General features: G+C 58.3%; 1 protein-coding gene across 2 annotated transcripts in view; it reads left to right on the forward strand.

Annotated features, from left to right (window-relative positions):
* Positions 1-9,314: 9,314 nt before the first annotated feature.
* Positions 9,315-26,397, forward strand: part of GLIS2 (GLIS family zinc finger 2) — a 33,180-nt gene continuing 16,097 nt past the window's right edge. For both annotated transcript variants that reach the window (XM_074965689.1, XM_074965690.1), the window contains exon 1: positions 9,315-9,707. The gene's annotated coding sequence lies outside the window, so the exon portion shown is untranslated. The remainder of the gene's footprint in view (positions 9,708-26,397) is intronic.

Consider the following 26,397-nt stretch of genomic DNA (forward strand, 5'->3'; position numbering starts at 1 on the left):
CCCCTCCCCCGCACCGCTTCATTTATCACACGGCCCCCAAATCACGGCCCCCGATCCTTGGGCTGGTTCTGGCTGGGTCCCAGGAACTGGATTTACAACCACTGTCATAGACTCTGGTCTGAGGTCTGGTTCTACACCTCTAGCTGGGTCCCCAGGCCTGTGGTATCAGGGGACACAGACTGGGGTCCTTGTAGGAGGCTCAGGAATGGAGTTAGGCAGTGGTGAGCTGGAGCCAGTTGTTAAATTTAGAAGCCCTTTTAGAACCAGTTGTCCCGCGAAGCCCTTTTAACAACTGACCAATAGTGGCGCCTTAGGCACCAACTCCATGGGTGCTCTGGGGCTGGAACACCCACGGGGAAAATTTGGTGGGTGCAGAGCACCCATTGGCAGCTCCCCTCCCCATCCCCAGCTCACCTCCGCTCTGCCTCCGGCCCTGAGTTACACGCCGCCCCACTCTGCTTCTCCGCACACCCCCGCCGGGCTTCCCACAAATCAGCAAGCACCCCTTTCATTACAAAGTAAGCCCTGGTCAGCAGCCCACATGCGGCTCACAAGTCGCATGCTTACAACGGTTACCTGGGTCCGACATTGGATGACTGATAGATCAGGCCAAACACCTGTTTCCTCCAGAGTCAGCTTCCTCCTGTGCAATGCAGCCCCGGAGAGCTAACAGATCATCCAGGCACTTTCACCTCTAGGGCACCAGTTCAAAGCCAGCACAGCCGGGGCTGAATGCTGTGCTAGCAGAGGCTGGGGGCAGCCCAGGTGAAGTGAGTTGGCACATCTCAGTCCAGTTTCTAGTGGACAATAGTGCACCTCTGGAAAATCCCTGCCACAGCTTGGACTAGCTTGCAGCACCAGTAGAGAAGCCTCGCATTAAGTGACTATCGTCCCGCTGAGAGGATCCCCTCAGGGCAGGGTATGAGGCATGCAGCCACAGAGGGCAGGAAACCTTTTCTGGACAGTGCCCGGTTCAGCAGACAAACAGAGGACATCACGCTCCAGCACTACCAAGCATGCACCACACAAATATTTGGGTTCGACCCCACAGGACACATGGGTCTAATTTAAATATCTGCAGGCTGGGAAACTTCATTTGTATGTGTTCTCGAGATGGGCCTGACCCAAAACCCAAGATCCAGGTGCTCCGGACTTGGGGCGGGGGGTGGGAAGTAATGAAATCCATGTCTGAATTTTGTAGCTTTGGGCCATTTCTAATCCCCCACCACCCACCCTACTCTTATACCCTTTTTCCATGTACCATGAGTGCTGCACAGTGGCGCTTAGCTATCCCTATAGTAAAACCGGTGCAGTTAGCAGTGTCTATAGTTAAGGTTGCCTGACATTTTCCATTATAAGACCCTAGTTTTTGTTGCTTATAAGTTTACCAAACTTTAACCATTTGGGCTGAAATTTCCCAGTCTCGGTGTCCACCTCAGGCTGATTTTACATTTCAGCTAACATGGCTCAACCACTTCCAAGAACAAGATTAGGGGAAATACGTTTGTGACAACACGCCCCATATTCTTCATAGAGATATTGTTAGGATATGAATATGGCATAACTAAGATATATTTTATGCAAGATGAATCATGTGAGGTATCATTGGAAAGGTTATGATGTACTATGATTATTCTATTTGTATGCATGTATCATTTTTGTATCTAAAGTTAATAATATTGACTATGTAACAATTACAAGTGGGCTTACATCTGGGGAACGCCAACCAGACAGAATGAAATCAGTCTGGATGGGCCTTTAGGGAGAACAATAGGTCTTGGAAGATGCTAATCTCCCACGTTCCTGAGAAGCTTCCTGGGATGCTGCTTTGACACTACAGGGTCATGTGATCATGTCACCTGGTCCTGGACTCCATCTTGGTCTGCTAGTATTTTCCCACAAATAGTGGGTGGGGATCAAACTGGGAAACAAGGATTCCTGCTATATATAAATCCTATTTAAGGCAGGGAAGTGAGTTAATTTAGGTTGGTTCTTCACTGAATCCCCGCCAAAGACGACTGCTGAAAACACCTAAGACTGATCTGGGGAAGAAAGGACTGAACCCAGGCTAGAAGTTGTCTGGCCCATGAAAGGAATATCTGGAGTTCTAAGTTGTAAGCAAGAGCAGTTTGTTTACAAGAATCTCTACAACCTGCTTAAAACAACATTTAGGGTGAGAAATTACTACTCGTAGCCAGTTTCTTTAGTGTATTAAGCTTAGTTTGCATGTTTGCTTTATTTGCTCAGTAATCTACTTTGATCTGTTTGCTATCCCTTATAATCACTTAAAATCTATCCTTTGTAGTTAATAAACTTGTTTTTGTTTTCTATAAACCAGTTTGTGCAATTCATAACTGGGGGGGGGGGGGGAAGCTGTGCATATCTTCCTCCACATTGAGTGAGGGAGTAAATTTCATGAGCTTACACTGTACAGTTTTCTATGCAGTGCAAGACAATACAATTTTGTATTTACACTCCAGAGGGGCAATTCCTGAGCTGAGTCTTCCCACGCAGAGCTGATCTCAGTGTCTGTGTCTTTCTGCAGCTAGGTGTGGCCCTAACCTGCGTGTGTGCTGGAGGAGGCTTGGAGCTTGGCTCAGCAGGGCAGTGTAAGGGAACCCAAACTGGTAAAACTGGCAGGCTCATTGGTACTCTAGTATATCAGGTGGCACCAGGGGGAGAATCCATCACAAGGTTGTTTTCCCATGTTAAAAAAAAAAAAACCCTTACAATGGTTTTCTTGAGAAGCTCTAGTGCCTTCATGTTATGGAATATGGGGAGCTAGTGTTAGGGAGGTGCCTTTGGTAAAAATTCCCCCAAATCTGTCTTTGTTATAAACAGCTGAAAAGTCTCCATTCACGCATGCTGAGGTGGGACTTGTTAGAGGCCAGCAGCTACATTCCTCAATGGTTGTGGGTGCCCTGGACATGCTCCCACCCCTCACATCACTTAGTTCCAACATGCGCCATCTCTGCAAGGCGATTGAGCATGCCCCATCTCACGGATGCAGGGGCTGAGCAGAACTTGCCCTGCAATTTCTCCTCCTGGATGTCAGGGCTTCTCTTATGCTGGGCACTGGAGCTGAAAGCTTCGAGATTGTCTCAACTGTGCTCTCAGCACCCTCCCTGTGGCTGCTGGTGCCCAGGCAGCACGGAGAAGGAGGACTGGCCTGGCTGGAACGCAAAGGGTTAAGGAACTGGAGACAGGCCAGGAGCAGAGGGGGGCAGAAGGTAGGGGACAAGAACAAGTGGGAGGCAAGGGGCAGGAGCTGAGGAGAGGACCAGGAGCAGAGGGAAGGGTTTGGGGGCAGGGGATTGGAGATAGGTGGGGAGGATGGGTAGAAGTGTGTGTGGAGAAGTGTGGTTAGCAGCAGAGGGGACAGGAGCAGAAGAGAACAGGGAGAGGCTGGGGGATGAGGGCAACAGGATCTGTAACCACTAGAGAACAGTCCCCTCCAGAACCTGGAATTGAACTCAGCATGCCTTCTCTCTCTAGCAGAGAGCTGAGAAGCCCACTGGCAAAATGTGTGTCTCCATCGCTCTCTAGTGGCAGGCCCAAATAGTCAACTCAAGTTGTAGAGGTTGGTGCTGTAGATTTAAAGGTGACTTATGGGGCGGGGTCAATATGGGTCTGCAGTTGGGGTTTTTCAATGTTTAAGGTGGTTTTTTTTTTTTAAATTAGGAAATTACATCGAAAACTACTTCAAATAATGTTAAGGTGGCAAAAATCAGGTGCTCCAAAGATAGGAAATGCCAGAATTAAGGCTACCCGTGCAACCTTAACTCTGCCCCTTTGTCCATGATACAAGTCTTTAATTACATTATCACAAATGTCCATAATTACATGTCCAAAGGACCCCTGTCTCATTCAGTGCACCAGACAGACCAGCTAGGGGATGAGGCAGGGCTGGGCAGTGAAGGAGGCAATCCCCTGCCTCATATTTTTTATAGAAGCTGGAAGGTGTGCAGTGAATGGTATCATGGTTTATGCAGTTGAATGCTGCCCCAGAGAACTGGATTCCATCCCTGCCTGTGCCACAGTGTTCCTCTCTGATGCCGAGCAAATCACTTAAGTACTTTCACAGGTGACCATGGGGGTTTAGTTTGCAGAAGTGCCGAGTACTCACCACAGCCACTACAGTCGATGGGAGCTGGGCTTGGAACAGACCCAGGGCTATAAAATGTGAAGTGCTCTAAAAATCACACACACACCTCCAGTAGAGCACCCAAAACTAGCTGATGCTATTGACGATTGGCTCGAACCTCTGTGCCTCCATTCCCGCTGTGTAAAATGGGGGAAATACCACCCCGGCTGCCCTAGGCACACAACCTCCCTGGGAAATTTAGTCCAGTGCTTAACCACCCTGACAGTTAGGAATTTTTTCCTAATGTCCAACCTAAACCTCCCTTGCTGCAATTTAAGCCCATTGCTTCTTGTCCTATCCTCAGAGGTTAAGGAGAACCATTTTTCTCCCTCCTTCTTGTAACAACCTTTTATGTACTTGAAAACTGTTCTCATGTCCCCTCTCAGTCTTCTCTTTTCCAGACTAAACAAATCCAATTTTTTCAATCTTCCCTCATAGGTCATGTTTTCTAGACCTTTAATCATTTTTGTTGCTCTTCTCTAGGTTTTCACCAATTTGTCCGCATCTTTCCTGAAATGTGGCACCCAGAACCGGACACAACACTCCAGTTGAGGCCTAATTAGCATGGAGTAGAGCAGAAGAATTACTTCTCATGTCTTGCTTACAACACTCCTGCTAATAGATCCCAGAATGATGTTTGTTTTTTTGCAACAGTGTTACACTGTTCACTCCTATTTAGCTTGTGATCCACTATGACCCCCAGATCCCTTTCTGCAGTACTCCTGTGATGTTGCACTCCATATGCTTTATGAAAATACGCTTGGAATGTGAATATAATATAACTGGAATATGCTTTATGCAAAAGATCTCTTGTAATGTATCATTACAAAGCTTATAATCTACTGAGTGTGTTCATCCTATTTGTATGAATGTATTATTCTTGGATCTAAAGCCAGAAATATGAAGTATTACTCTGAAGTCCTATTGTAATTATGCAAAGTGTGGTCTATTAATGGTGGTTTAGAATCTTGATGGCTCCCATTGACCAGGACAATTTGTTGTAAATGGCTCTGTTTACTTGTAAGCCTTCCTGTATACCTGGGTGCCAGCCAGTGAGTAATGAAGTCTCAGAGGACATGTGAACATGTCACAGGATACTGGAATCCATCTTAAACCTGGTACTTTTCCATTTAGAAGGAAGGGTGGAAACCCAGATCGAGATAAAAGATTCCCACCTTGTGCTAAAGATATAAAAGGGGGTGGAACAGAACAAAGAGGGCTGCAGTCATGAGAAACCCCTAATTACCACCTAAGCTGGAACTAACAAGAACTGTACCGGGGAAAGGATTGGGCCCAGAATAAGGAATCTAGTCAGTGAAAGAAGCTTATTGGAACATCTCTGAGTGTGAGATTTATCTATATTCAGTTTCTTAAATGTATTAGTTTAGACTTGTGTGTTTTATTTTGCTTGGTAACTTACTTTGTTCTTTCTGTTATTACTTGAAACCACTTAAATCCTACTTTTTATACTTAAATAAAATCAATTTTGTTTATTATTAAACCCAGAGTAAGTGATTCATATCTGGGGGAGCAAACATGGAATATCCCCATGGTTTCTCTGCTCCCTGCAAACACAGCAAGGATGTTAACAGGCTGCTAACGCGGGCAGCATGCTCAATTCTCACCCCTTGTCCAGCGCTGCTGGGAAAACAAGGGACATTTGTGCACATGCCATTATTGCACGGCCTCATGGGCGGAAGCCACATTTCAGCCCTTGCTCAGCAGCACAGGTAACCTGTCACCAGGAGAGACAAGGCTTCAGGCCAGGTGAGGGGTTATGGATTTGAAAATGAGATTCAACTAACCCCTCATGCAACGCCTCAGAGTCAGCCGCAGGAGTCCAGGATGGCTTGAGGCCCTGGCCCTGGCCGCGAGAGCTTGGAATCTTTCACTCTAGCCTGGCTCCATTGACATTAATTCCTAGGTTACCTGTGGCCCATATGAAATGAGGAGCTGATCTCAGTGTATTTCCAATTCACAGATTCTAAGGGCAGAAGCACTGTGATTACCTACTCTGCCTTCCTGTAACATAGGCCAGAGACCTGCCCCCAAAATAATTAACTTGCCCCCTTCGCAGGCAGCAGCAGAGAAGGTGAGGACTGATAGAGCCACAGAAACTGAACTCCCCTGTCCCATCCGGCTGGTGAGCGGGACCAGGGCCTTTAGCAGCTTCAGCATTTTGTAAAGAACTCTGTGTTTTTAAAGGGAGAACTTTGGAATGGGTTTTCCACAGACCCTGCTGTGCCCGCTCACCCATCCACTCTCCAAGGAAGCTTGGCTCTGGCATCCAGGGGTCAGCCAGCTTTCTGCTCCTACCCATCTTCTCCAGCACCTGCCCCACTTCCACCAATCACTGAGATACGAGTTTGCTAACGGTCTGATCTGCTCTGCCAGGAGGTTCCTGCCCCCATTTCACAGCTGACCTCCCTTGGCCACAATCACAGGGTGTCAGGGGCTCATCTAGGACCAAAGCTCATGGCTCGCCTGGCTCTTGCGGGTCACATGACCGCTCCCAAAGAGCCCTGTGAGCCAGGCAGTGACACAGTAACGGACAGTGAGATGGATCTGGGGGTGCAATCCCCATGGCTTGGGACCCTCCACAGCAGCTAGGCAGGGGGAGGGGAGCAGCCCCCACTGGCCCCAGCAGAGGAAGCTGCTGATCTAAGAGGGCTTTTCCAACTCCAACTCCTGTGCTTTCTGTAACACCCCCAAGCTGGGCTCAGCCCTGCTCTCCCCCCCCCCCCGTAGTCTCACCCAACCCCCGGGATCTTTAACCCCCAGTCTCACCCACCAGCCCCGTTCTCACGCCCCCAGGTCCGCACGCTTTGAAGGGCGCAGCAGGGCACTATTCCAGCGGGCCCCAGGGAAGCGGAGACCAGCCCCCCCAGGCCCGGGCAGGGAGCAGCCCGGGCGGCTGCCGCCCTTCAGGTTCCCTGCCCAGCAAGCCCGGGCTGCCCCATGGCCGCAGCGGGGAGTTTCCACTGGATCACGGCCGGGGAATCTGCCCCCGCCCCTCTCCGCAGCGCGCTCCAGCGCTCCCCCACCTCCTGCCTCCGGAAGCGGGACGGCCCCCCTGGCTCTAGATCGCGGCCTCCGCCCGACGGAAATAGCCACAGGCCGCCCGCGGGTCACACAGCCGCCGCCACCGCCCTCCTGCGCGTCACGCCCAGCTGGCCTGACGTCAGGCTGCCCTGCTGACATCACACGCCGAAGGTGGCCCGGGCAGCGCTGCGCGATGAGCTCCCGGCTGTCCCTCGCCTTGCACCAGGGCCAGAGCCCCTGGCACCTGCCCCCGCTTTAAACCCCCTTGGCCGGGTCTCAGTGGCTACGCGAGGGGCCAGGGAAAATCGGGTTTACTGGCTACATTTGCTGTCTCAAACTACATCACTTCCCGTGGGGAAGGCCCATAAAGGGGCGGCTCCCGGGAGCGAGGCCGTGGCTGGGGAGCAAAGCGGTGGCTGAATGTCGGTCTTTGGAGGTTAATGCTGATGCCTGTTCTCTTGTGGGCACAGCTGTAACCTGAGCCCTTCCCCCTCTAAAGAGGCGCCGCCAGTGCTCCAGGTAGCCCCATAGTCCCTGCTTGTCCCGGCTGCCCGCGCTGTCCCGGAGTGTCTGGAAATGCTCCAATCTCAAAACGTTGCGGAGGTTTCAGTTTGTAAAGAAGAAAGGGGACGAATCCTGGGTGTGCGAATCCCCCTCCTCTCTGCACGCCCCGTCTGCAGTGGCTTCGGCTCTTGTTACAGCTACTCCTGCAGCCCCTCTATGGGAGCCTTTGGCTGCCCCCCTTCTGACCAGGCAGTTGGCAGAACTCCTTTCGGAATCGGGACTGGCTGCAGGGTCACTGGAGCAAGGTGAAGGGCTCCCAGCCAGCGCCCTTAGGACCGTCCCCTGGTCTGCATGCACTGAAAGCCCATGCTGGCAATGGGGAGTGGGCACAGAGCCCAGGGATGCTGCCTGGCCTTGCACTACCACAGGGCACCAAGCCAACCTGTGCTCCCATAGAGGAGCCTCCCAGCTCTAGTCTGAACACACACACACACACCATTCACCCAGATGCTTTGGTCTCTCCTTCCCTTCTATGCCCATGTAATTCACAGCAGCCTTATTTACTGCAAGGATTTTGTGCCCCCTCTCACGTGAGGACCTCCAACCACTTTGCAGGCCTTATTGGGATCCAGGCTGAGCCTGTCAGCTCCCCCTAAGGCACGTCATTAATAGTATCAGTTTACCAATGGGAAACTGAGGCAAAGTGACCTGCCTGTGGCCACACAGCAAATCGGTGGCAGAGCTGAGAAGAGACTTCACCAGTCCTGGTGGAATCCCCAGACCTAGCCCCTTCTTCGCAGCCCCCTTAAGCCCCCCAGCAAAGAGAAACACCTTAGGGGAATGTAAAAGGGCACCAGAAATGAAAGTGCTGCTGTGGGACCTGCCTGCCCCCGCCCCCCTCCCCTGGGGCTTCCCACCCCTCTCCCTCTCTGATCCTTTCAGGCCTTGGCCGCAGGGCTGAGTGAGGGGACGGGCAAGGGATGTGTGTGAGACAGGAATGCAGGGCAGCCATCGTTTCCCAGCTGTCCCCCGCCCTGGGGTGCATTGCTCACGGCCCTGGGGCCCGGAGCAGCTCTCCTCGCCTCCCTGCAGCGGCCGGGCTGCAGCCTGTGACCTTCCCTGCCCCTGGCGCGGCGGGGGAGCTGGATTCCTGCAGGGATTTCCTGGGGAATGTGGGGAGGTGGGTGGTGGACCGGGGCTGGGACTGCATTGTGTGTGCCTCTCCCTCCCTCCCCCCCTCCGACTGCGCTGTGTGCCTGCTTCTCCAGCCTGTCCTAGTGCTGCCCTCTAGCCAGGGGAGGAGCTGCTGGGGGGCATGCGCTCAGCTCCCAGGGTTTGGTTCAGCCTTGAAATGGAGAATTTGTCTGAAACTGATCAGCGCTGGTCAATTTCAGACAGCTCCGCAGGGCTGCAATAAATCACGCTGGGAAATAACATCCCCCTCCACACCCCCATCCATCCACCCACCCACCACCCCTTCCTCCCTCTCCTCTCCTCTCTTCCCCTGAAACAGGCGATCACCTCTGAGCCGCAGCCTCTTCCTTTCAAACCACTCACTCCCGCCCCCTCTCCCCCCCCCAAAAAAAAGCCGGAGGAGGAGAAGAGACGCTTCCACCTCCCCGCAGCCCTTGCTCGCTTTGCGCCGCAAGCCCCCTCCCCGCCTAGGAGCCTGCCGCCTGGAAGCAGAGACCAGCCCCTCCACCCTCCTTCCCCAGGACGGAGAGACACAAATCCAGCGCTAGAAGCAGCGGCAAACATCCCCGCTCTCCGGAGCTGCAGATGTGGCGGAGCAGGGAAAGCAGCTCTTTCTTCTTCCAGGCGAGCTCCCCATCTGCTTCGGCTCCCGGGGCCCCGCGGAAACTTGTCCTCCCTGCTTCACCAATTTGCAGTCTACTGTGAAAATCCCGGTACGATCCTCCGACACCCCCCTCCATCTCAACCCCCGCAGCAGGCAAGAGACTCACACAAAGCGGCGAGGAGCAGAGGCTTGTCCTCGCCCCCCCACCCAGTAGAAAAGGTAAGGGAATCCGCGTTACCTTCGGTGCACCGGGCTGTGATCTTTTCAACTCTTTGTCGTGCCGTTTGCTTGTTGGGGGGCTTGGAGGAGTCACTTTCTGTATAGGTTGCAAGAGACTGGTTGCAGATCTCCCCCGGATTTTCTGTTGGGGGCAGGGGTCTCGGGGTTGATATGGCAGAGCTGGTGCAGGGGGGAGCAGGTTGTCAATAACTAGTTTGTATGTTGATTCAGTAGGTGCCACTCACCTTGTGCGGTTGCGAGACCTCCTATTTCCCCCCCCCCCGCCTTTATTTTAGATATAAAGCAGAAAACTTCAGCGTTAAAGTGCCCCCACCGACATGTTTGGAAACAGCCATCAGTTACAGCAGACTGCCTTTATCCGGGGAGGGGGGTATTCTGGATTGCAGGAGGAAGTTGTGTGTTATGGACATTCATTAAGTAGAAGTAAAGGCTTTGTACTAAAGGCAGGTTTCAAAGGAACACCCCTCCCCCCCACACAACTACCAATAAACAAGTAACCCCCCCCCATTTCAATCTGGGTCTGGGTGCCCAGGGCTGCTGAGATTGGCGAGGGAGTCACCCTCCAGTGAACCTGCCCCTCTCTCTTCCTCTTGGAAGCAGAAAGGACATTTCTTTCTCTGCCTCTGCCAAGCACGTCAAGCGCCCTGGGAGAAAATGCAGGGCAGTGTGAATAAAATGGTGCTAACCAGAGGCTCCAGCCGGCCAGTGCACTTAGCTACATGACTTACATGACTCTCCAGACACCACTGGAAGGGAAAATAGCTATTGCAAAGACAAGAGGGGCTCCCAGGTCCCTGCAGGGGCAGGCCGGGTTTGGGTGTCAAGAACTTGAGTCCTCAGCTGGACTGGTTTTGAGCCCTGCAGTTTTCTTATGTCTAAAGCGCTGCCAACGTGCGGGTCGCTGCCCAGCGAGAGTGGACCAGACCCCTGCCCCGCAGTGCTTACAGTCAAAGTAGGCCTGAATTTCACTTTGTTGGCTCCGGCAGTGAGTTTCTGGTGCCCGTGAGGGACCCTGTTCTGGAGAGGAAAATGAACGGGAAGCTGGGCTGGCACCGTCTGCCTGGCACCTGCTGGCACAGCAGGAATTCCCAGCGCACTTTGGGCTGAGGAGTGGAGGCTGCAGTGAACTGGCTCTGTCCCTCCAGCAGGTCCCTTTGGGGATGCATGCGTGTGTGAGAGCGCGGTGGCGTGGCTAACTCTGGTGGCTCGTGCTTGTCTGTTTTGCTCCCTCCAAGGAGAGATGGAATCCAAGGCTGCTGGGCTGCGAGCCCCTTGCTGTAGCACCTGCAGCTAGAGCGCAGTGCCAAAGCAGGCTGGTGGGTTTGCGCAGCCACGTGTGGTCTCTAGTGGCATGTCCAGCTCCGTGGTGCGGTTTGGGAATTCACACGCTGGCACCTCAGGAGGTGCAGGTGCCTAGATCCCATGGCCATGGATGTGTTGGAGTATTGGAGCCCATCCCTGGCTGGCCATGTGGTATACAGTGATCTCAGGCTGTGCACTTCTTTAGTCTCTCAAGCTAAGCAGGGTCTGCCTTGGCAACCATTGGGATGGGAGACATGGAAGGGAGTGAGGAGAAGAAGTGGGCTATGATGTTGCTGGTTCATTGATTAGGGGACACTCTTCCCTTTGAGCCAATATGGGCCCAATGCCCCATCTTGGTGCTAGGGGGCACTGTGTTGCCATCTGCTGGTCTTTCTGTTCCTGCTTGTTGTCATGGCATGCTGTGGTGCTGTGCACCACAGAAGGGGCATCCTGGCCACATCCCACCTGGGGTAACTAAACCTCCCCTGGTGGTTTCATCTGGATACAATATTCTCTCCCATTCCCTGAATTAAACTGGAGTGTTGCTGTGCCCTGTTAAATGCCCCTCGAGAGGTGGTAGCATTTCAGTGGTGGGTGACATGTGTTTGGAGTCTTAGGGAGGTAGCAGAAATGAGTGACTCCCTCTGCAAGACTCACTTGAGACTTGCCCTTCAAGCCAGGCTGAAATCCCTCTCCCAACACCTCAGTGCCAGACTGAGCACAAGGCTGCAGCACAGGACAGCTGACATTTCTGTAACGTTGTTGTGGTCAGGTCACGCTTTGACCGTGAGCCTTTGGGAAATCTCACGCTGGCACTAAAAACCCACAGTCCCCAGACCTCGAAGGTCACCCCCCAACTCCCCGCCACTGTCCCCAGCACCACCCAGGAAAAAGATGTTGAGAATCAATGGCAACAGTTTCTAATGGTGAGGGGGGGAAGGGAAGGGAGCTGGCCCGGGTATTGGGATGGCGATGAGGCAGCCGGGCTGGGGCTGGGGATGCCTGTACAGTGGGAGGCAAGGAGGCAGCAGAGAGCCCCTTGGCTCAGCCAGTGCCCCTCCCCACACAGCCCCATACAGCTCTGCTCCTTGCCTGCTCAGCCCGGTGCCCCTCTGCACAGCCCGGATTTCTCCGCTCCAGCCCCCTACCCCATTCGGCTTCTAACGTGGACGGATGTTGCCACCAGGTAACACCAACAGGATAACTTCCTATGATGAGAAATACGGATTTTTACAAAACCCTAGGGGATCCCCTCCCGCCCAGCCTTTGCTCACTGACAGCGGTGGTTGCTGAAGCAGGAGGGTGATTTAGGGACCTGGGTACTCATCCCAGCTCAGCTCTCAGCCCTTGGGCAGGTCACCTCGTCTGTGTGCCTTATTTCCCAAGGTAGCTCGGTGCCTGGCCACCCAAACATAGCACGCTGCCTTCCAGCACCAACCCACACCCAGCCACAGCACGGCCAGGGCCTCGCCAGCACGCTCAACCGTACAGCCCGAACCACAGGCAGGCTCAGCACTGTGCCTTCGTCTGTGGAGAGCGTGCATTCCTCAGGGTGGGGGTGCGATGGGGGGAGCAGGAGGCTGTACTGGGTGCTGGAGCTGAAAGAGGGTCTGTGGTGCAGCTGGTTGGGTGGGTGTGTGTTTGCTTAGCATGGCGTTTGGGTGGCCAGGCAGGGAGAGGAGGGTGACATGGGTGTTTGGGTGGCTTGGTGGGGAGGGGAGCTTGGTGGGGCCATTTGGGTGGAGGGGAGGCTGGCACAGGCGTTTGCATGGGTGGCAGGTGAATCACCAGAGGTTCCCACCCCCCGCCTGAGGACCTGCCCCCCTTCTCTGCCAGAGCTCCCCCTCCCCGTGGCTACCAGCCCCCCAAGCCCTGGAGCACCGGGCAGGCAGTGCGCCCCCCCCCCCCGCTCTAGTACAGGGTAGGCAGATGGTGCATGCCCCCCCACCCCCCCGGGCTTCCGAGCACAGGGGGGATGGGCGGTGTGCACCCCCCCCAACTCCTGCAGTCTCCAAGCACAGGGCGGACGGGTGGGGCGGCACATGGCCCCCCAAAACACAGGGCGCGCAGCCCCAGTGCCTCCAGCCCACCCCCCCAAGCCAGGGCCCCCCAGCGCAGGGCATCCCCAGCCACCCCAGCTGGCCTGGCCACCCTAACCCCAGCCCCAACCCGCTGCTTCCCTGAAGAGGAACAACCTGCCTGGGCTGGGGCCATTGGGGCCAAGCAGGGAAGGGCAAGCAGGGCTTTGGGGAGGAGCGTGAACGTGGGCACAGCCTCCCCCAGCCTATGTGATGTGACACACATGGGCATTTGGGTGGCCATGTGGGGAAGAGGAGGGTGAATTGGGTGTTTGGGTGGCCGGGCGGGGGAGGGGACATTGACATGGTCCATGAACGCTGGCTTTCCCGGGCGATGTCCTGACTCTTCCATGATTGCGTTGCCAGGAAATGCGCTGTAGCAACCTGAACTGCAGGTTCATGACACCCCGCGATGGGGAAGCCGCGTGGTGTGAGCGAGGGACCCCCTGACGGGGTTTGACGGGCATGAGGGCAGGCCAGGAGCTGCGTCAGGCCAGCCCCACTGAGTGCGGACAGGCTTGGCACGTGCCCCACGTCTGCATTGGGATTCTTGTCTCCCTCCATCAACAGGGCCCTGAGTTAGCAGGAGTCCAACTGAGCAGAGCCCAGGCAGAGAGAGAAATTAGCAGTAGGAAGTGCTTGTAACAGGGACCTGCAATCGCTTGTTTGTCCCTAGAATGATCCCCCAGGTGTGTTGGCCATGCAGAGCCGCAGGCAGGTGTAATTTGGAGGGGGGGGCGGGGGGCTCCAGATCTGAGGGGGAAAAGGAGGAGATCTTTCTCTGGCAGATGGATTGGAGGAAGCTGGTGGTTCTCTGACTCGGCTCAGGAGCTTGGGGCATTAGAACAAGTGCTGGTGGAGCTGGGGTGGGTGGCAGGGGCAGGTGTGGAAGGCAGAGGGGCAGGACCTAGTGCCACAATGGGCGTGGGGTGGGGTGTCTGGGGCTGATCTCCAGGTGTTGCACGTGGAGAAATGTCAGCTAATAAATCTCCCTCCCCCAGGGGTCTGATATTCAACTTCTCCCTCCCCCTGGGGTCCGCCAGCTTCGGCACCCAGAGCTTGGGAGGCGACTGAGGTGGGCCCCAGAGTTTGAACCCTGCCTGTGCTGGAATTGCTAGCGTGAGTTGCCTTTGAGAGCCCCCTTCCCCTGCAGAGCCTCTGTCAAGAGCAGGGCCCTACACTGTCTGGCTGGGGAGAAGGAGCCGTGCTATGAGTTGTTACCACTCCTAGTCCCGTGGCCTGAGGGTGCCAAGTGGCAGTTTGCCCACTGCCATGGTTCAACCCACGGCTGGTTTGCTTTGCTGCCCATGTACTGCAGCATACTGAGCCCCTTCTCCGGTGGGTCACCTGCCTTCCCGGAGCCTGAGCCGGACCTGCCCACCTTAGAGTCCCTAACCCCTGTGCTGGGGTGAGAACAGCCCTGATCCTGCCCTCAGGCTGCCCCACTTGTGAACTGGGCCCTGTCTGCAGCAGGTTCTCCCTCCTTGCGTCTTTCCACCTCCATTCCTCGCGCTCAGGGGAGCCAGAGCTCTCTGCATTTGGCTCCGTTCCCAGGGGAAGAGCCACTGGGAAACAAACAGATGGAGTGGAGTGGGCTCTGTGAGCTCTCTGGCCCCGTCCCTGCCCCGGGCTCCCTTCTACCCCCAGCCCAAGGGAGCCCCCTTGCTCACCTACCCCAGGCGCAGGCTCTCTATCCCAAGGCCCCGAGGCAGAGCCTCCCTGCACATCCTGGCTTTCTTGTATCCCCAGGTGCCCACCTTGCAAAGCCCGGGGAGACCCCAGCCTGTCCCATGACTGCGGGCCCATCCGGGGAGCCATGTGATGTGACTCAGCTGAGCGTGCACTTTGCCACTCCTGGAACTGCCCGGAACTGTGCATTCATTCCCGGCAGGGGGGCAGTAGCTGTCTGGCGGAGCCTTTCCCACACTGAAGCCTCAGCGCTGGACCTGTCCTCCGGCCCTCCCACGGTGCTTTGGGGCGGGAGGGGGGGGAGAGGGGGCTGCCTGCAAAAGGCCTAGCCCCTGGCATTTCCCAGGGCAGGGAGCTAGCAGACAGACTGCTGCCCTCGCGAGGCCTCGGCAGACGGCCCCGGTGCCAAGGAGGCTGCGAGCTGCTAAAAGGCTCTCTTGTTTGAAAGGCTTATTTTGCAGCTCAGGGCTGTGTCCTGCTCAGCAGCCAAGACGAGCCAATCTGGCTACTGCGTGCCGGGGCTGGGGCCATAGGGAGCAGCCACCCGGCCTCCCGATCAGACCACCGGCTGCCAGCCTAGTGCCCGCATGGCCCCCTGGGTAGGACACCCTGGTGGCTGAGGAGAGAAGGGCTCCCACTCTTCCCTCTGCGCAGGGCCTGTCTTGGGTTAGGAAGGGAAGAGGGGTCTGCAAGGTGTGTCCTGGAGGGGGAGGGTCTAAGGGGCATCAGAGGAGGTGACAGTCCCAGCGTGGGACCCATATAGCGCAGGAGTATTCACAGTAACCCACTGGATGGCAGTAGTGCCCATTGTGCCAGGCACTTCCCAGTTAGAGACCGACCCTGCCCACCGAGCCAGTCAGACAGAGGAAGGGTTCTCACCCCACTGGCCAGGTGGGGAATTGAAGCCTGCTGAGACGAAGGGACTTGCTCAGAGTCCCCCAGGGAGCCTGTAGCACAGCTGGGAACAGGACACAGCTCTCCTGGGTCGCCGTCCAGCCATCCTCCCTCTGTACGTGCCAGGGACACTCTGCCCTTGGACTGGCTGCTGCGGGAGCCCCAGCTCCAGCCAGCCTGCAGGTACGGGGTGCACGCAATGGGAGCCAGGCCACCCCGGCGGCTGGCATCACTCTGAACAGCCCGGGGATGTGACGGGGACGTTCCCCAACAGCGTTCAGATGCTTCCTTTCCCAGCACCGGCGAGATTCTCCCCAGCGTACTGGAAACACCTTGCACCTCCTGTTGCAGCCACTCCCCTCCCCCAGCCACCCTGGCGAGGGTCTGGCCCATCCGTGGGCCAGCCAGGGCTGTTCTAACAGCATTGCAGGAGGGGTTCAGTGGGGTGGGACTTGACCGTGTCTGGCAACCCCGGATGAAACTCCTGTGGACACATGAGGAAAAGGAGGAGCAGGACGCTGTCAGGTTCAATAGCCGGCCACGCCACACTGACAGGCCCGCATTTGCTTTTTCCGAGATGGTCAGGGAGGCAACCCCATGCTCTGAGTGTCCCTAAACCTTCCATTGCCAGAATCTGGGAGTGGACGACAGGGGATGGATCACGTGATAATTGCCCTGTTTTGTTCACTCCCTCAGAAGCACCTGGCACCAGCCACTGTAAAAAGACAGGATACTGGGCTGGATGGACCATTGGTCTGACCCTGTATGGCCGTTCTTACCTTCTTGTGGTCAACCCTCTCCCTTGGTCGTAATTCTCCTGCTCCCCTGTCACCCAGTCTTCCCAGGAAAGCCGAGGGGATGAGGCCTGACTTTCTAATGGAAAAAACAAACAGCAACCCAACTGACCCTTCCAGGCTGCTGCTCCCCAACAGAAAGACTGGCCTGGACCCATCCTGCCTCAGGGCAGCTGCTAGAAGTACTATTTGGCTGAGCCACGCTGCCTCCTCGTCTGGGCAGCGTATTCCACAGCATCCGTGTGGCCTCTTAGAGCTCTGGGTTCGGTTCCTGCCGCTGCCCTCCTGCACTGTGGGAAGGGGGTTCTAGCTCCTCCAGGCCCACGCAGCCCCAGCACCTCTCTTGATGCTGATCTTGGCATCACTGGTGGGATGCACGCTGCCCCTCTCACTTCTACAGGGCCGGCCATTCAGGCCTCCAGCCCTCACCTTTCTCAGGGCAGGATCCTATGAACTCCAGACCAAGCCCGAGGCTGCAGACCTTTGGGACTCTCCATGATCCCCTCCATGGGTCTGAGTTCAGTGCAGCACCCGCTGTCCCGTTCTGCCAGGGCAGGGCCAGCCAGTGCCCAGCCAGAGCTCCTAAGGCAAAGTACTGTTTCCTCAGAACGAAAGTGTCTAAAACACAGGAGCCCACTGAGCAGCATCTGGGCGGGCCTGGCTGGTCTCCTGCAGGGCTGTTTCTGGTCCCAGCCTCCTGCCTCTCTGTGAGTCACCCTCTCCCCAGGCCAGGCTGTTCTACTGCTCAGGGCCCTTTGTCTGCTGAACCAGGTCAAACCAGGCCGGGGGCTGTTTCCAGGGGCGGAGGAGCTGCTTCAGCTGTTACCTGCTTTGTTCCACTCCTGGGGCTTTGCATTAATTACACCCCCCCCACACACACACACACACACACGGTGGTGCCTGCAGGAAGCCTCCGTTATGTGACTCATTTAGCCAGGAATACAATCTCTGCCAGCCCAGCAGTCCATGGACAGTGTTAACACAACCGGCCTTGAATGTTCCATGTGTCCATCGCGGGTGCCGGCCCTGCAGGGGTCCCGCAGCTCCCCCACCCCATCAGAGAAGCAGGGGAAAGCGCTGGGGTAAAGGATTCCATTCCTATCCCTTTTCCCACATCCCTTTTCCTTCCCAGAGCAACCTGCATGTGAGAACACTGCATTCCCCGGCCACCCTCATCTTCCCCTGAACTCCCTCAGCTCCCGCCTGCGTGGGCTCCCTGGACCAGGCTGATGTGTCGCCATGAGACAAGGGGCACAGTGCAGCCAGGCTGGGGCATGGCGAGATTGTCTGGGTTACCCAGTGTCCAGCTGATTTCCAGGGGTGCAACCCCCTCCCCAACAGAGCCTGCAGGCTCTGTCCCCAGCACTGCAAGGGGGCTGGCACGTGGAGCTGGTGTATCCTACGTCTGGTGCCAGACCCTGCCTCCCATTTCTGCGTCCACCTCCCCTCCCCACTCCCGGTCTGTTCCCCATCCCAACGCCCTGCCTGGCCAGCCCAGCAGGGCTGTGCAGCAGGTGCCCGGCCACAGCTGGTATGTTCAATCCAGCCTGGAGCAGATGGGCTTGTGGCTCTGGGAGCATCTCTCAGTACCCAGGCACTAGGGGCCCGGGTCTCCTCTCTCACAGGGGTCCATGGAACGGGCAGGGTTTTTATCCTCGTCTCCAGAGGGGTGGTGGCTGGGTTCCCCTTTGCTGCTGCCCGGGCTTGACCCGAGCATCGCCCATCCATCCTCATCCACGCTGACCTTGCTGTTAGCCTGCCCGCTGGCCATTGCAAGTGCTGCCAGGCAGCTGGGGCATTTCAGGGCCCATCACTCTGCTTGCATGTGTTTGTGTGGGCGGAGGCTGCTCTGGAGGGGCCCTGGTCTGTGCCCCACTCTCTCCCCTGGATATACGGCAAAGTTGGTTCTTTTTCCAGCCAGCTGCTTTGGAGGGAGCCTTGATTCTCTCCCCACTTGCCTGGCGGGGCCACGGGGTGATTTCTTCCTGCCTCTGCCCTGGAGCATGAGGGTGGATTGGACCCTGCTAGGACTCAGAAGTGCCTGCAGAGGCTCCCTGGGAAAGGCCTGCCCCTCCCGCTCCAAGCTCTGGCACGGCAGCGTGTATGAGGACAGTCCCTGTGTCTTTTGGCCCTTCCCTGTTTCTCTCCCTTGCTATTTCTGGCTGGCTTCACGACGCAGCTGCGGCTCCACAGACAGCTTGGGGCCGGCCGGCTCCCCGTTGGCAGGAGCCCAGGTGAAGCGTTCAGGATGCTGCTGGCTTGTTCTGGGGACGGGGGGGCAGGGCTGGACGTGCTGCATCTCTCTCGGGATATCTGAGAGAATCACGCCTGTGGAGCTGGCAGACGCTCTGCTGTGGGGCAGCCATGTTTGACCTTGAGCTGAGGGCATGGATGCTGCCTCCCACCGTAGGCACCAATGGCTCCCCCCTACCATGCACCCGGCCCCTGAGCCCATGACCAGGCACTGACTAACCTCCACCCCCACCAGGCCGTTGCCTGATGGGACCCAGCTGTGCCCTGGGTCTGCAGCAGCTCCTGGCAGCACTTCAGGGCTGGTGCCACCCCCCACCCCCCGCCAGGCAAATTATCTCCCCTGAGAGCAGACGGGTTTGGGGACAGCTTGACCTGCTGCTCATACCCCCCATATGAGCGGGCAGGGGGGCTGGCTGTCCCTTGCCTGGTGCTTGCGAGTGAGTCCCCCGTGAGCGAGGGGCGAGGCAGGGGAGAATGCGGCCTGGAGAGGTCCCAGGCGATGGAGCCAGCACGCAGGAGCATGTGTGTGTGTGTGTGCGCGGGGGGGGGGGGGGGGGGCAGTGGAGATCCAGGCAGCTGGTAGGGAAAGTGAGGCAGGCGCAGTGCTAGTGACGAGGCAGACAGGGTGAGAAGAGAGCCCACCTGAGCTTCTCTCTAACGATGCTATGCCCCCACTGCAGGTGGGGGGCTCCCTACCATGCTGGTAGCTCGCTGGGGGCGGGAAGGCAGCACCGACCATCCCCTCACCAGGGCAGGTGGCAGCCACTCTCGCTGGCAATCCGGCAGAGACGCCGGGGCCCAGTTTGTATCGCTCTGTCTTTAGCTCCTGCAAGAGATGGGCCTACGGCCTGTGCCCGCTCCAGCTGCGGGCCAGAGAGGGGGGAAGGTGCAATCGGCTAGGGTTTGTGGCAAAGCACCCTGTGATGCGCCCGCACTGGCTCTGTGGGTCAGTGGGAGCCTGACATGAAGCTGGGGGGAGGGGGAGCTCATAGGGGAAGCACTGGTTTTAACCCACGTGGGGCCTGCCTGCATACGATCCCTGTGGAGGAGGTGCCAGGCCGTCCCGCGAGGGGCAGGATGGCAGGAGATGGCTATAGCTTCCCAGGATGGTGATTGTGATCTGCCTAGCAAAGGCTCCTGCCCTATGGCCCTGTGGGCCACCACGCCCTGGCCCCCTGGGCCGCTGGACAGAAGTGAGTGAGTATGAAGGTGGCAGGGCACGGCTAGGCCCAGGAGAAGGCCAGTGGGGGTGGAACTGCTCCCCGATCCCCTCTTTTGCACCTGCATTTCAGAGCAGGGCGCGGGGTCAGCGACTGCCTGGCTCAGTGGGCTCAGCCTGCGCTGGCTGGCGTGTTCTGGTAGCTCCCCCAATGCACTTTTAGGGGTTTCCCAAGGGTCCAGGGAGACTCCCTAGCACCTGCTCACGGAGCTGGGCCTACCAGGGGAACCTGCCAGCTGCTGGCACCACGGGTGCTCTGCTCCGGGTTCCACGAGCCCCGCTCTTTCCCAGGGCAGGCCAGCAACCTACACAGCCCACCCGAGTGCCCCTCCCTTGGCTCCTGGTTGTGCACGCCCGCCCACCGCACCCCACTTCTCCACTTTCCCCTCAGTTCACCATGCACCTGAGCTCGGTGGAGATGGGAGGTTGAGTTAACAGAGCCCGAGATAAAGGGTCAAATGAAAGCAAGCGCACAGACTGCGGGCCTGGTTCCAGGGTAAAGAAAAGCGTCGGCCATAACGCAGCCTGTGCTTGTTACCAGGTGACTTTCCTGGCTAAGTCAGGCCTTGCAGTGCCTGTCCAGTCCAGAGAGCCTGGATCCCCCCGTCATGCACCCCCGCACGGGCAGAGCGGCTCCTCCCGTCCCAGATAGCAGCTTGGGCCAGTTCTGCTGCCTTTACGCAGTCCCAAGCCATCGGTTTTTAGTCCCCCACAGAGAACCCTCCAGGGGTTGCTTCGTCTTTGGAGAGGCTCAGGGCTCCACCCTGTTTTTTTCAGCATTGACAGGCTCAGGCCTGCGACCTGCCTCCCCCAGGCGATGGGCTCACTATCACTGTTTTGCAACACAAGATCCCCTGTGCGACATCTCGTCGGTCATTCCCTGGTCCTCAGCTGGGCAGAGACCTCCCCCGTGCCCGCATCAGTGTATGTGGAGGGGCTGGTCGGGCACATCATTGGCCAGTGCCAGCTCTCGGAGGAAGGGTTAAGGCCTGTCCTGCATCATGGCGTGCAGTCCTGGAAGAGGCGCATTGCCTAGCAGTCAGAGCACGGGGGATGGAGGGACCTCGATTCTAAGCCCATCTTTGGTGCTGACTTGGGCAGGTCGCTGCATTGTCTAGGGCCAGGGTGCCCTGCCTGTCCCGGGGTCGGGGGGCTCAGCTGGACGGGGAGTGGAGATCCCTGCGCGAAAGGCACTCTGCCATGGCTACACGCTGCCCTGCCCCTGCGCTGGGTGTCAGCTGGCCCAGAGGGATGTTTGCAGATGGGTGGGGACATGCGGGAATGTGGCAGGGACTCGGGCAGCTGACTTGTGACAGGCATGTGCCGCGGTGATGGTGACCTAGCCTGGGTGTTACCTCTTGGATTGCTGATTGTGCAAAGGCCTGGGGGAGGGGCACTTGGAAGGGGCTGGAGGGAAGGACAGTGGGCATTGGCTCTGCAGATACAAGCTGGCAGCCCTGACATCCTGGCTGCTGGCTGGCTCGGGGTGGGTGGGGGCTGGCTGGGAAGCCCAGGAGCCATGCACTGGAGAAGAGGGGAAGGCAGACAGCAAGGGAGTGGCTGGGGGAGCCCCCGGGAAACTCACCACAGCTGCCCCGCCCTTGAAGGGGTTACGAGGGTCTCTCCTCCTGCACAATGCCCAGCCTCCCCAGGGCTGGCATGTGGTCTCAGCTCTCCTGGCCTCCCCCACCTTTGGGAACACACTAGGCACTGCTGCCCATCCATGCGTGTCAGGGCTGGTGCCCAGAGTCGGGTAGCTGGGTCCCAGGCTGTCCCTCCCCCAACAGAGCCAGCCGGCCTGGGGGAAGCTGCTGCCAGCTTCGCTTGGCTCCCATTCGGTGTTCGTGGAGTCGTAGCTGGGCCGTGTGGTGAGGTCAGGCTGGACTGCAAAGAGAGACTCTCATTCCATGGCATCTCCTGCAGCCCCCCTCTGTTCCCAGCCAGACACGCCTTGCAGAGAGGGGTGCTTGCTGCCCAGCGTGCTCCTGCCAGGGGGCATGGAGGGAACCGGCCAGCAAAGCAGTCCTCAGTGCACTAGGAACCGGGTGATAACATCTGTCTTAATGGCCCGGCAAAACCAGAACTCCTGCTCCTCTCCCACGTGCCCAAGAGCAAGCAGTGCTGTGCAGCCCTTTGACTCCCCCTGGCCCCGCAGCTTGGGCAGCAGGGGAAGGCAGTCGGCATGCTGCGGTTGTCCTCGCCCACTGGGCAAAGTGGCAGCGCTTTGTAGGACCCAGGAGCAGGCAGGACCCTGCCTTTACACCCCAGCTGTACACCATCGCCTCCTAGTGCCACACGGGGGCTTCTGCACAGCACTGGTTCCTACGGAGAGCCTGCCTGCTGGCCCTGCTGCCCTTGAGTTTGCCCTGATGAATTGTACCCCAGTACTGGGCAGTCCCACCTGACGGGGTGATCTGATGAGCTCCCAGTCCCTGGGGGCTGGAGCACAGGGAGCCCCTCCGAGTCCCAGCGTGGGCACTCCAAACCACAGGCTGCTTCTGAAAACGGTGCCCACCAGGCTAGCGATCTCTGGCCCCGATGCTCTGAGTCATGGCCCGGAGGGATTCCTGGCTCATGTGCGTGCGATTCCTTCCTGCCACAGCCCCAGCTCAATCTCCTTTGTTTCCTGGGGCGTGGCCTGTACCCGGTGGGGAGCTCTCATGTCAGGGGAGGCAATTGGGACCCACACAGAGTCCTGTGCTGTGTGTGTGTGGGCACGGTCCGATACTGCTCTCGGTGCCCCGTATGACACCTCTATGTGGCTACAGCTGGCCTGCACCTAGGCCCATGTAATGGACACATCTGTCTTGGGTCAAACCTGGGCACCAAGGCGCTGCCAGCCTGGAGTGCCCAGAGAGCCACTTTTTGCAAGAGCTGGGGTGTTAGCCAGGGCATGCTGGCTCCTTAGCTTCGCTGTCACTGCCTGCCGGGGGGTGGAGAGTTGCTGTCTGCTGTTAAAACAGCTGCCCTGTCCCAGCCCAGAGGTGGCTGCATTTCAATGGGGGCTGAATTGATTTCTGTACAATCATGATTTTCCCCCAGTGCTTCGGGGAAGACCCCAAAGTGGCAGCCGAGCAGGATTTGGGTCATTGAAGGTGCTGCCAGGCTGCAGATGCTGTTGTCTGCCCTCCCCATCCCCTGTGTTGCCCTCAAAGCCTGTGATCCCCGGCCCTTGTAGACCACATTATGGGCTCACAGGGCAAAGCAGGCATGCAGCTGAGCAGTGGACTGAGCTTGCCAGGGTGCAGGATCCTGTGGGTGGGTTTGGGTCAGGGAGGATTCAGCGGCTGAGGCTCTCGGATGGAAGTGTCGATTTCCGGGGCAGCCCTGGCGGGTGACACCAACTTGCTGGGGGAGCGAGATGCCCATGTTAGGCATGGAAATGCCCGGCCCTCCTCCTCTGCAGCCACTGGCGCATTTCCCTTGAGTAGTGCTGTTATTTCCTGGGGTTCACGGCAACTTCCGCACGCTCCCTTGTCTTGGAAGGACCCCTGGAGAGAATCAGTCTGTAGGGCCTCTGGAGAGCCTGCCAACCAAGGGCAGTGCTAGGCTCCTTTGCCAACTGCATGGAGGCTGTTGGGTGGCCCAACTCTCCTGACCTGGATCGGAACCGGCAGCCTCAGTCCCCCAGGGCTGGGCCATCCAGCGCCCAGCATTGGCATTTCAAAGCAGCCAGACACAGGGTACAAATGGCTCAGGGGAGGGGCCAGGACACATGGGGGAAGGGACATCTCTCCCCCAGGTGAGTGAGCCACTTTAGCACCTGGACTGCCCTGCCTCTGCCACCTGCCCTGTGCCCATGGGCTTGGCACGGCCAGACCAGCTTGTGCCATTGCCCCATTTTTACATGCCCGGCTCCCCCTTTGTTACATCTGTCTGAAGGAGGGGTGGGATCTCAGGATGCCTGGATCCAAAGCTACCTCTGAACCACAAGTAAAGTGATTCTGGTCTCATGTCACAAAACCCTGCACAATTTCCCACTTTGTTCAGGAGAGTGCCAGGGCGATGGTCACCCACAGAGCTGGGGGGCAGGACATGAACAGCTGGGCATGGTGCCGGTCTGGACTGGAGGGCAGCAGCAGAGCTGGGCGGGGAGCCCAGGGCTGGGCAAGCAGGGGGCTGCGAATCAGGCGTGGGGGGCGTTGGCGGGGCTGTGGGGAGCCCAGGGCTGGGCGAGCAGGGGGCTGCGGGTCAGGCGTGGTGGGGCATCGGCAGCACTTAGCCACGCTCTGCCCCGTGCCGTGCTCTGGGCCCCCCAGCCTGCCCCTGCTGAGGTGGGCATAGCAGGCCGTGGTGTCTGGGGGGCAAGGCGGGGTGGCTCTTGCTGTTCCGGTTCCTCTGGATTCGAGGAAGGTTTGTTCCCAGGAATTTTGTGCTTCAGGGCCAGTTTGGTTTGGCAGCTGCTCGCTCGCTCGGGAGTAGTTTCTTCCGCGGTTCGAAGCCCTTTCCCAGCCAGCGGGCCCCACCCAGGCTGGCTCCCAGTAGCAGCCCAGGAATCTAGGATGAGGCCAGCCAGCTGGGGAGAACGGGTGGGGGAAGGCCCTCGGCTCCCCCTCCCCCTTGCCCCGCGCCTTGCCCTGGCGCGCAGGCTCTGGGCCCCTGGCCAAACCCCAGCCTTTGCTCAGGCCTCCTGTCAGCCTGCCCCTGCTGGGTGGAGCTGGGGGCCCAGTGGGATGGGGCGAGAAAGCCGCCAATGCCTGGACTGGGGGGACTGAGTGGAGCAGCTGGGTCAGGCAGGGTGGGGCTGGGACCGGCCCTGGCAGCGACCTGGGTTCTGTTTCCCCCCTAGCCAGTTGCCCCCTGTCTACAGGAGCGGCCCCCAGGGCATGCCCTGCCCTTCTCCAGCCAGCCTGTGCTGTCAGCAGTGCCCCCTGCTGGCTCTAGGAAGCTGTGGGGGGGGGGCAGCTGCAGGGTGTTAATGCAAAGGAGACAAGGAGCAAAGGAGAGGGACGGCTGCTGGGGGAAGGGAGGGCAGGGGCAGTGGGGTGTGGGGAGGAGGACACAGGCAGCGGGGGAGGGGAAAGGAGGGCAGGGGCAGCAGGGAGGTAGGGGGTAGGAAGGCAAGGAAGCATGGGGCAGAGGGCAGGGGAGAGGCAGTGGGGGTGTGTGGAGGGGTAAGGCAGTGGGGGGCAGAGGCGGGTTGGAGGGGCCATGGGAGGGGTGCAGGGCAGTGGGTGTCCAGCTCACAGCTGGCCCGTCCGGTCACTGCTGCTGTGTGCACTGAGTTCCTAGCAGCCTTTTGGGTGGCTCCCGGCCCAGGGCAACCCCGATCCCTGGGCCGGCTGCTTCCTGTCCACGGCGGGTTCAAGCCACTTACCCTCGCTGGGATGGGCTCCAGGCTCCGACAGGCCTTGGCCGTCCCCACCCCAGTGCCCCCAGCCCCCGCTGGCTCCAGGTTGGCACCCAGGGCTGTGCCACCAGAGGCTGATATGGCAGCACTAGGGGTGCAGCCCCTCCCCCATTTGATACCCGCTAGGCATGGAGGTGCCCAGCACTGGGATTCCCTGTGCCATCATCCTGCCTGGCTGGCTTGCGGCCATTGGGAGCCCTTCAGGTATGGGTGCTGGGGGCAGGCTGGGCATTGCCAGTCCTGCCCCCGCTGCCTCCCCAGGGCTGGCAGCAGGGTCCCGCCTGTCCATGGGGCTCAAGCCAGGCTCTAAAGGCAGGCTGACATCACCCTCGCCCTGCCCTGCACTTCCCTCGCCCTGTCCTCGCCCTGCGCTGCCCTCGCCCTGCCCTGTCCTCACTGTGCCCTGCCCTCACCCTGCCCTACTCGCGGCACTGGGGCCTAAACCAGGAGTCTCTGAGCGTGAGGGAAATGCAGCCAGCGCCCTGGGGACTGTGCCTCTTCTCTTCTCCTGCCTCCTTCAGTTCCCCCCCGCCCCATCCCTGCAGTGAGGCAGAATGACAGGCGGGCAGCAGAGGGACCTCACAGAGATGCCCTGTGTGTGTGAGATGAGCGGGCGGACAGATGGACAGGCAGGTGGACGGACGGACCAGCAGGTGGGCAGATGGATAGGCTGTGACAAAATGGGAATATTTTGTAATATTTTGATGAGCCCCGGATTGTGCCTCAGTTTCCCCTATATGTGACATTGTTGCCTTGGGGGTGGCAGAAGGCTGATTGCTCTAAGCGCAGGTGAAGAGACATAGCATGGGTGTCGCTTGGCTGTCTGGGTCTTGGTCCCCATATCAGTGGAGCCTCTGACAAGACAATGGCAGATCCAGTTGCCTGCACATTGATACCTGGCAAGCAGGGCCCCTGTCTCTCCACAGTGGGCCGAGCAGCATCGCCCCAGCTAGGGAACAAAGCACTGGGCAGGGCGGGGGAGCTAAGTGCTGGCTGCCTGAGGGAGTCGGGCTTCTCCACCCCCAGCATCTCCTTTGGCTCCCCGTGGGGGAGGGGTTCTGTAGTGCTCTCAGTGGGGGGTCCCCCAGTG

This window comes from Natator depressus, chromosome 10 (genome assembly GCF_965152275.1).
Source record: "Natator depressus isolate rNatDep1 chromosome 10, rNatDep2.hap1, whole genome shotgun sequence".
NCBI classification, from domain to species: Eukaryota; Metazoa; Chordata; order Testudines; family Cheloniidae; genus Natator; species Natator depressus.